We start from the raw sequence: 8,944 nt of genomic DNA on the forward strand, positions 1-8,944 counted from the left end.
AATGCCTGGACCATATAACAGTAACAAAATCTGCCTGAGCTTTAGATTCCTCATCAATAAAATAGGGATAAAAATAATTGAAGCAAACTAAGGTTGTTTGGGAGACTCAATGAGTTAATATTTGTGAATCACTCAAGTCAGTGCCTAGCTCAAAATATGCACATGATACATGTTTATTTCGTCAGGGATGGCCTCCTTATAGAATATGTGAGGGGACATACTCTTGCACTGATTGAACAGTAAGGTTGCTTCAACACTGGGTCATGGAAGAGGCTGGCTACTCCAGCTGCATAAAGGCCAGCGTCGACACTAGAAATGATAAGAAAAAGAAGTATCAATTCCAGTTCTTTCTTTCTTTTCTTTCTTTCTTTTTCTTTCTTTCTTTCTTTCTTTCTTTCTTTCTTTCTTTCTTTCTTTCTTTCTTTCTTTCTCTTTCTTTCTTTCTTTCTTTCTTTCCTTCCTTCCTTCCTTCCTTCCTTCCTTTCCTTCCTTCCTTCCTTCCTTCCTTCCTTCCTTCCTTCCTTCCTTCCTTCTTTCTTTCTTTCTTTCTTTCTTTCTTTCTTTCTTTCTTTCTTTCTTTCTTTCTTTCTTTCTTTCTTTCTTTCTGTCTTTCTCTTTCTTGTTCTAGGGAATCAAACCCAGGACTTCATATCCATCACATATAAGCCATCTGATCTGCAGACTATACACAGAAAGGAACTTATTCTCTAGCTCATGTTTATAAGGGATCTTTCCTCCCTAATTTCTTATGAGAAATCATCTAGTCTCTGCCTAAATACCTCCAGAAACAAGGAGTTTCCTGGTTTTTGGAGAAAGGCTATTGCATTAACTGATAGCACTCATATCATCATCACTTTCTGTAGTCAGAAATTATATTCTTCATATGGCCACCCATTAATGTTCCTTCTTATCTGGACAGCCAAATGTCACACAAAAGTTATCCCTGAAATTGGAGTAAAGACCATAGATTACAATAATGAGTCTTTAAATTTCCTGGATTTGATGATGGTTCTGTGGTTATTTATGAGAATATCATTTTCCCTGGAAAATATACACTGAAATGTTAAACAATAAAATGGCATGATGCATGCAAACTTCTTACAAATAGTTCAGAAAAATATAAATAGATAGGTAGATAGATAGATAAATAGATAGATACAAATGTCAAAAATACAATTGGTGATATGGTGATTTCTGGCTGACGGTATATGGGAATTCTTTGTTTTATTCTTGCAAAGCTTCTGTAAGCTTGAGATTATTTCAAAATTAAAAGTGAATAAAAATCTTCCTCTTCCATGTGATAGCTCTTCAAAGACTGAGAACAATTTGCCTGTTATTCTATCCTATCTTTCTGTCACTCACTTGTTCATTCCTCACTCATTCATTCATTTTTAGCAAATATTGCTTGAATACCTGCTCTAAGCCTGTCCCAGAGCTGGGCACTGTGCATACAGCAGAAAAGGAAGTTGATTCCACTGGCCCTCATGGACTTAGAGCAACTTGTCGATGATCAAAGGGAATTAAATTATTCAAAAAATAGTTCTGTGATATGATAATGAAGGTAGAATCAGGATGGAGGAAGAAAGCTACCAGAAGGTTCTGAACCTGGCCAATAGCCCTGGCATCTAAAGTTGCAGGGATGCAAAGGGCAGTGAGCCAGAGAGATTAGCACTCCTTCATGAAAAATTTGTTGGCTAAGAGAAAGCATTTGTGAGCTCAGGTGAGCAGCTTTGGACAAGCATTTGACAAGTTCTATCTGCTCCCTTAGAGAGTATGGGAAAAATATGTGCTGAATTTGAATGGCACACAGTGTGTCCTGATGATATAATAGTGAAAGAGGGTAGAATAGTTTTGATGCATTGGCACAGCTAGAAGAATCAACAGTAGAAGTCTAGTCAACTTCCTGAAAGCTGTGCTTTAACTCAGAAACCAGGGCCCCTGCTCTTGCCCTGTCCCTGCCCTTATGCCCTACGACTCACTGCTGTGCTTTAATGGTATAACTCAAGCAGTTGAGCCCCTTACTACACAATTTCAAACTTGAACATGAGTTGGGCTGAGAAGAATCCTGAGAACAGAAATGCCAATAGATATTATGACAGTTTCAATAGTAGATTTGCCTTGCAGCCTAAGTCAGAAAACTTGAATTGTAGAGCAACTGAAATATTTTTCGTAAGAAAAATAGCCATTAAATGTGAAGATGGATTTGAAGACCAGCTGAGGATGTGCTTGTGAAGCCTGGTACCTAGAACCTAATAAGCCTTCAGGGAATGGCAGCTGTTCCTGTCATTGATAACAAGTAGACTGGGTGAGGAAAAATGTGGTAGCATGAGGACACCAGATATTTAATATACCTCCAGGGCACTGTCAAGGGACAATGAACAGGGCTCTAAATGGAGGGGGTGCAAGAACTTACTTTTCCTATCTCATAGTTTGCTTATCACAACCACCTAGTATTCTAGTTCATACTGAAAATCTAGTACATATACTATTCATTCATTTATTCATAAATTCAACTGGTGTTTATCAAACTTGCTATATGCCTCACACTGTACCATGCTCTAAGGATACATAAGAAAATAAAGCAAATGAACACATAATCTTTATAGCTGTATAAATCATGAGAGTTTTTCCAGTGCTTTCATCTCCATGATTTCATTTGATTCTCATGACAATCCAATGTGATGGTGTAAGACTTGAATAGGCTAAAGTGACTCCATGCTAATAGGCCAGACTGTGCTTCTTCATATGCTAATTGCTACCTTGGTTAACAGCCTGCCCAGGGGCAAATGGTTTGACAAAAGGTGACCCTAGAACATTTCCTGCATAAGATAAGCAATGTGTTTGCAGTCTTGTTCTGTGAATTCCCTGACTCTTTGTTTAGTAAAACCTTATAAAAAGTACCTCAGCCCCTGAGCAGTTGCCTCTCTGAGCCACCTGGCTCCGGGAGTGCCGTCTGGCCAGACTAATAAAGGTCTCTTTACCATCTAGCCTGGTATGTTCCTTCCTGGGTTTCTCGGTTCTCTGTCGTGTTCGCGGAGCCTCGCTGGGTGTTAGGGCCCAGCATCGTGGAGGCCTTTCGGCTGTTCACGCTCCGTGGAGTGGAAGTGAGACTTTAGGTCTTACAATGGGTGTAATGTTGTCATCTCCATTTATTGATGAGGGAACTAACATCCAGAGATTTATTAATTTGCCTATGAGTAACAGAGCTGGTATTTGAACCCAGACCTTCAGGTCTTAGCTTAACACTCTCATCATTGCAAATATTCGGAATGGCTTCCAGTCTAATCTACTTTTCTCCAGCCGCCCTTGCAACTGCGGATACCAAAGGTATTCCAGCCTGCCTTCTACCTCTAGGCTCCTACCTTCTTTCTCACTTGTTCTAGCAGATCAATCTACCTGTCAGTGGGAGTTTTTAAATGCCTAGCTTTGTGATTTCACAGGAAGTAAGTCCTAAAGGGCCACTTGGGCCTCAGTTGTCTCAGTCAATCCAGAGCAGCAGCAAGAGGACTGGTCTACATTTTCTGAAGTGCCAATCATGCAGATTTGGTTAGACTTTAAACTGGGCCATTTTAGGGTGCAGCTCTGGGCAAGTACACTCCTGTGTTTAGAGAACTGAAAAAGGAAAGCACCTGGTGAAATAATAGTTTTGGAAGCCAGGTTCTCCATCAAGAGTTTGACACTAGGCTCCCTTGGACTGGGCTCTCAGACTTGGGCTCTCTTTTTGGTTCTACACTCTAACTTGGGAAACCTACCACTGTATTGTTGTAGGGAGAAAGGAACCCTTCTCCATTGTTGGTGGGAGTGCAGGCTGGTGCAACCACTATGGAAGCCAATATGGAGATACCTCAAAGAACTAGGATTAGAAGCTCCATTTGACCCAGCTATCCCTCTCTGGGTATCTTTCCAAAAGAATTAAAATAATCATACCACAGTGATATATGTGCACCCATGTTTATAGCAGCACAGTTTGTCATAGCTAAAACTTGGAAACAGCCCATTTGCCCATCAGTTGGAGACTGGATAAAGATGTGTTTTTTCTATAAAATGGAGTACTGCTCAGCCATAAAGAATGAGAAATTAGAGTCATTCATAGGAACATGGATGCACTTGAGAGCATACGCTTAAGTGAAATAAATAAGTAACACATGTGTAAATACCAAATGGTTTCTCTGGTATGAAAAACTGAAAGTGTAAATAAGATCCAAATGGCATAATTGACAATGTGAAATAGGAAGAAAAGGGCTAAGCGTGTAGGGGAAGTGGGAGGGTAGGGGAAAGGAAATAAGGGAAAAGAAAAAAATATGAGAAAAGGAAAAAATGGGAACAAAGTCTTTGTAAATAGGGGAGGGAAGAGGGGGTGAAGGGAGGGCAGGGATAAGGAGAAAAAATGAGAACCAAGACCTGTCAAGTAAGGGTACAACATCCCAATGATGAATGTAACTATACTGTATACCTAAAAAGCACCAATAAACTCAATGAGAAAAATAAAATAAATGGAATATAGGACAATAGTAATCATGAATCAGGGACTCAGAATTAACTAAATGAATCTTTCTAAAGAGTTTCAAGAAGAAATAACAGGTGCCAGTTAGAGAGCATACATGTGTAAGAAAAACTTTCTCAAGGACTTAAAAGATTAATCATATTAATCCTCACATAACAATAGAGATGGATGTGATAATAATCTCCATTTATAAATGTGGAAACTGAGGCACAGAAGGATCATAAAGCTAAAACCTAAGTGGTTAATGCAGAAATCTCACCTGGTTTATTTGGCTGTAGAGCCTGCACGCTGTCTGATTTGTTTTTTCAGGAACCAAAGAAGTACTTCTTTAAACCTTTCTTCTCTTCTACCTAAATCTCCTTCTACCTCTACTCCATTTTTTAATATTAGGGACATTTAGTTTAGCAACCCTTTTCTGTAAATAGCCTGCCTTAGTTCACCTATGTTTTTCGGTGCTTGGAATGGAACTCAGGGCCTTGCACATGTTAGGCAGGTGCTTTCCAGTAAGCTTCATGCCCAGGCCCACTACCCCATTTTTATGGTGAGAGTTTTGGCTTTCTTTAAGTGTTGTCATCTCTACTTACATGTCTAAGCAACACAGTTTAGTTTTATCTGTTTGAACTTTATATAAATGGGTCCATACCATAAGTCTTCTTTTTAACAATAGCTTTATTGTGATATAAATCAATTAAGTTATATAATTCAGTGGTTTTATATATATTCAGAGTTGTATGATCATCACACAATTTTAGAATAGTTGCATCACCCATTAGCAGTTGCTCTCTTTTCCTTCTCCCCAAGCCCTAGGAAACACTGGTCTACTTTCTGTCTCTAGATTTGCTTCTTCTGAACATTCCATGCAAACAGAATCATACAATGTGTAGCTTTTTGTGTCTGTCCTCTTATTTAGCATAGTTTCAAGGTTTATCTATGTGGCGGGATGAATCAGCACTTCTTTCCTCTAATCCATTCATCGATTTGATAATTGAGTTGTTTTACTTTAGGCTATTATGATTATTATTATTAATATGCTGTCATGAATGATAGTATGCAAGTTATTGTAGAAATATGTTTTCATTTCTCTTGGATATTCACCTTAGGGTGGAATTACTGGATCATACGGTAGTTCTATACTGAACCTGATATTCCAGACTGTCTCCCAAAGCACCTATACATTTTGCTTTTCTATCAGCAATGTTTGAGGATTCTGATTTCTCCATGTCCTTTCAAATTCTTGACAATATATTTCATTATAGCCATTCTAGTAGGTATAAAATGCTGTCTCATGGTGGTATTCATTTGCATTTCCCTGATGGCTACTGATGTGGAGCATCCTTTCATGTGCTTATTGAGCATTTATATATCTTTGCAGAGGAAATGTCTGTAGCCCTACACTGGGGTGCCACTTGTAGCCGACCCACCCAGCAGGCCTTGTTCTGGGACCTAGACCTGCAACTTTGTTCTCCCTGACCTGGTGGAGAATGAGGGTGAATGACAGAGACACAGAGTCTGTTTTAACAGGTGGGGAGCCAGGGGGCTCTTGCCTCTTAGTTGGCAGAGGAACACACACACACACACACACACACACACACACACACACACACACGTTTGTGCTTTTGTGCTTGTGTCTGGCTCATCTTGTCTTTATTCACCCAAACCCGGTGGTACAAGCAATCAAAGTAACACAAGATTCATCTGCTTTCCAAAATCCATTAGTATGTTCTCTGGTAAACAACTTAATCTCAGCTGTCTTAAATTTTCCCTAGAACCTGCAATATGCCATCACCCCTGAGTGCAGCCTTTCTCCTTTGGGCTCACAGAGGAGGCCAATTAGGCCTCAATTCTCCTCTGGTTTCCAACAAATGTCTGTTCAGATCCTTTGCCCATCTTTTAATTAGTTTATCTGTCTTTTTATTATTATTTGACTTATTGTTATTATTTATTATTTGAGTTGTAAAAATAAATAACCTTTATATATTTTAGATGAAATTCTCTTACATACAATATGCATACATTTTCTCTCATTCTGTGAATTGTCTTACTTTTCTTGGTGTCTTTTGATACACAAAAGCTTTAAATATTGAAGAAGTCCAATTTATCTGTGCTTTCTTTTGTTGCTTATGCTTTGGTGTCATACCTAGAAACATCTTGCCTGACTCAAGAACACAAAGATTTACTTCTATGATTTCATCTTAGAATTTTAGGTCTTATATTTAGGTCTATGATCCATTCTGAGTTAATATTTGTACATGGTATGACATAGTGGTCCAAATTCATTTTTTTGCATGTAAGTATTCAATTGTCCCTGCATTATTTGTTGAATAGATTAGTTCTCTGTTGAATGGTCTTGTTACTGTTGTTAAAAACCAACTGCCCATAAATGTTGTGTTAAGTTTTGGTATTGGGAAGTGTGGGTCCTCCAACTTTACTTTTCCTTTTCAAGACTGTTTTGGCTACTCCAGCTCCCCTATATTTCCATACGAATTTTAGGATCATCTTGTCAATTTATATAAAGAGGTCAACTGACATTATGCTAGGAATTACACCGAATCTATAGATAAATCTCTAGATTCTTCGTCTTAGCAATATTAAACCTTCCACCCCATGAATGTGAAATGTCTTTCCATTTACTTCGACCTTTAATTTCTTTCAGTAATGATTTGAGATTTTCAGTTTAAGACTTTTAAAATTTCTTTTGTTGGATTTGTTCATTATTTAATTTTTATACTATTAGAATTATTTTCTTAATTTTATGTGTGAATTGTACATTGCTAGTTTATATAGAAATACATTGATTTTTCTACGTTGATCTTGTATCTTATAATTTTGCTGAACTCATTTACTAGTTCTAGTAGTTTTGTTTTTCGTAATTGCCTTAAGAGTTTTATATACGATCCCAGTACTCGGGAGGCTGAGGCAAGAGGATCACTGTGAGTTGAAGACCAGCCTGGGCTACACAGTGAGTTCCAGGTCAGTCTCACTACACAATGAGACCCTATTTCAAAACAAACAAACAAAAAACAAAAACAAAAACAAAAAAAGAGCTCTACATACGAAATCTTATCATCTAAAACTAGAATTTTACTTCTTATGTTCCAATCTGTACGCCATTTATTTTCTTTTCTTGCCTAATTGCCCTGGCTAGAATCTCCAGTAAAATACTGAACAGAAGTGGCAAGAAAGGACTTTAATTTTCTACTGGTTATTTTCATTGCTTTCTATTTCCATAATTTCTGACTTTATCTTAATCATACCATTTTTAAAAGTTTTGTTGGGCTTTTTTTTTTTTTTTTTTTTTTTTTTTTTTTTGCTTTCTTTCATTTTTTTCCCCTTACATCTCAAGATGAATGCTTAACTGATTAACTTTTGGCCTTTCATCCCTGGTACTAGAGTTTTTCTTCTAAGCTCTACTTTAACTGCATCCCACAGGTTTTGGTAAGTGTCTTCTCATTATCATTTCCCTAATTTTTTAAAATGTGGAGTCTCCCGATATTGCACAGGATGGCTCTAAATTCCTGGGCTCAAATGATCCTCCTATCTTAGTCTCCTGAGTAGCTGAGAATACAGGCATGTGCCCCTGCAGCCAGCTCAGCTAAAAACATATTTAAATTCTACAATCACCCTTATTTGACCCATCACTTATTTCTGAATATGTGTCTTGGTTGCTAAACATGCTTAGATTTTCCACTTATATATATGCTTCTGATTTGTAATTTATTTACATTGTGATCAGGCTTTACTTCTTCAAAATATATTGAACTTCCCTTGTGGCCTAGCATATGGTCACATTTTTTACCTGTTCTATACATGTAGACTGTAGTTGTTGGTTGCAGTGTTCTTTACATTAGGTATTAGCTCAAGATAATCATATTCTTTTAAAAATTCTATATTCTTAGACATGTTCTGTTTCCTTGATCAAGCACTGATAAAAGTGTGGTACAAACTCCCACTCTATTAGTATATTTGCCTATTTCTCCTTTTAGTAAGTTAATTCTGTCTTTGTGTGAGGCTTTGCTATAAGCACATAATCGTATGCATTTGTTAAAGTTCCTAGAGAATTGAAATTGTAATCATTATAAAATAACCTTCTATATTTCTAATAATGCTCTTTGTTTTAAAATGTATTATTTGATATGAATACAGTTATACAGGATTTTTATCCTTTATACATTAATTGCATGATTTCCTTCATCTTTTTACTGTCAGCCTATCTTTTGGATTTGTCTCTTAAACTGTCTGCAGTTATATTTGATGGTACTTGTTATTTGTTGTTCTGATTTGTTTGCTTTTGGAGACAGGGTCTCAGTATGTAGTTCAGACTGACCACGAACTCACTATGTAGCCCAGATTGGCCTTAAACTCATGGTGATCGCCTGCTTAGCCTCCCAAGCACTGCAATTAAAGGTGTGCGTCACCCAGCTTTCTTCGTCCTCCTCCTCC

This window comes from Fukomys damarensis, unplaced genomic scaffold (genome assembly GCF_012274545.1).
Source record: "Fukomys damarensis isolate Sample0158 unplaced genomic scaffold, DMR_v1.0_HiC HiC_scaffold_39, whole genome shotgun sequence".
Lineage (NCBI taxonomy): Eukaryota > Metazoa > Chordata > Mammalia > Rodentia > Bathyergidae > Fukomys > Fukomys damarensis.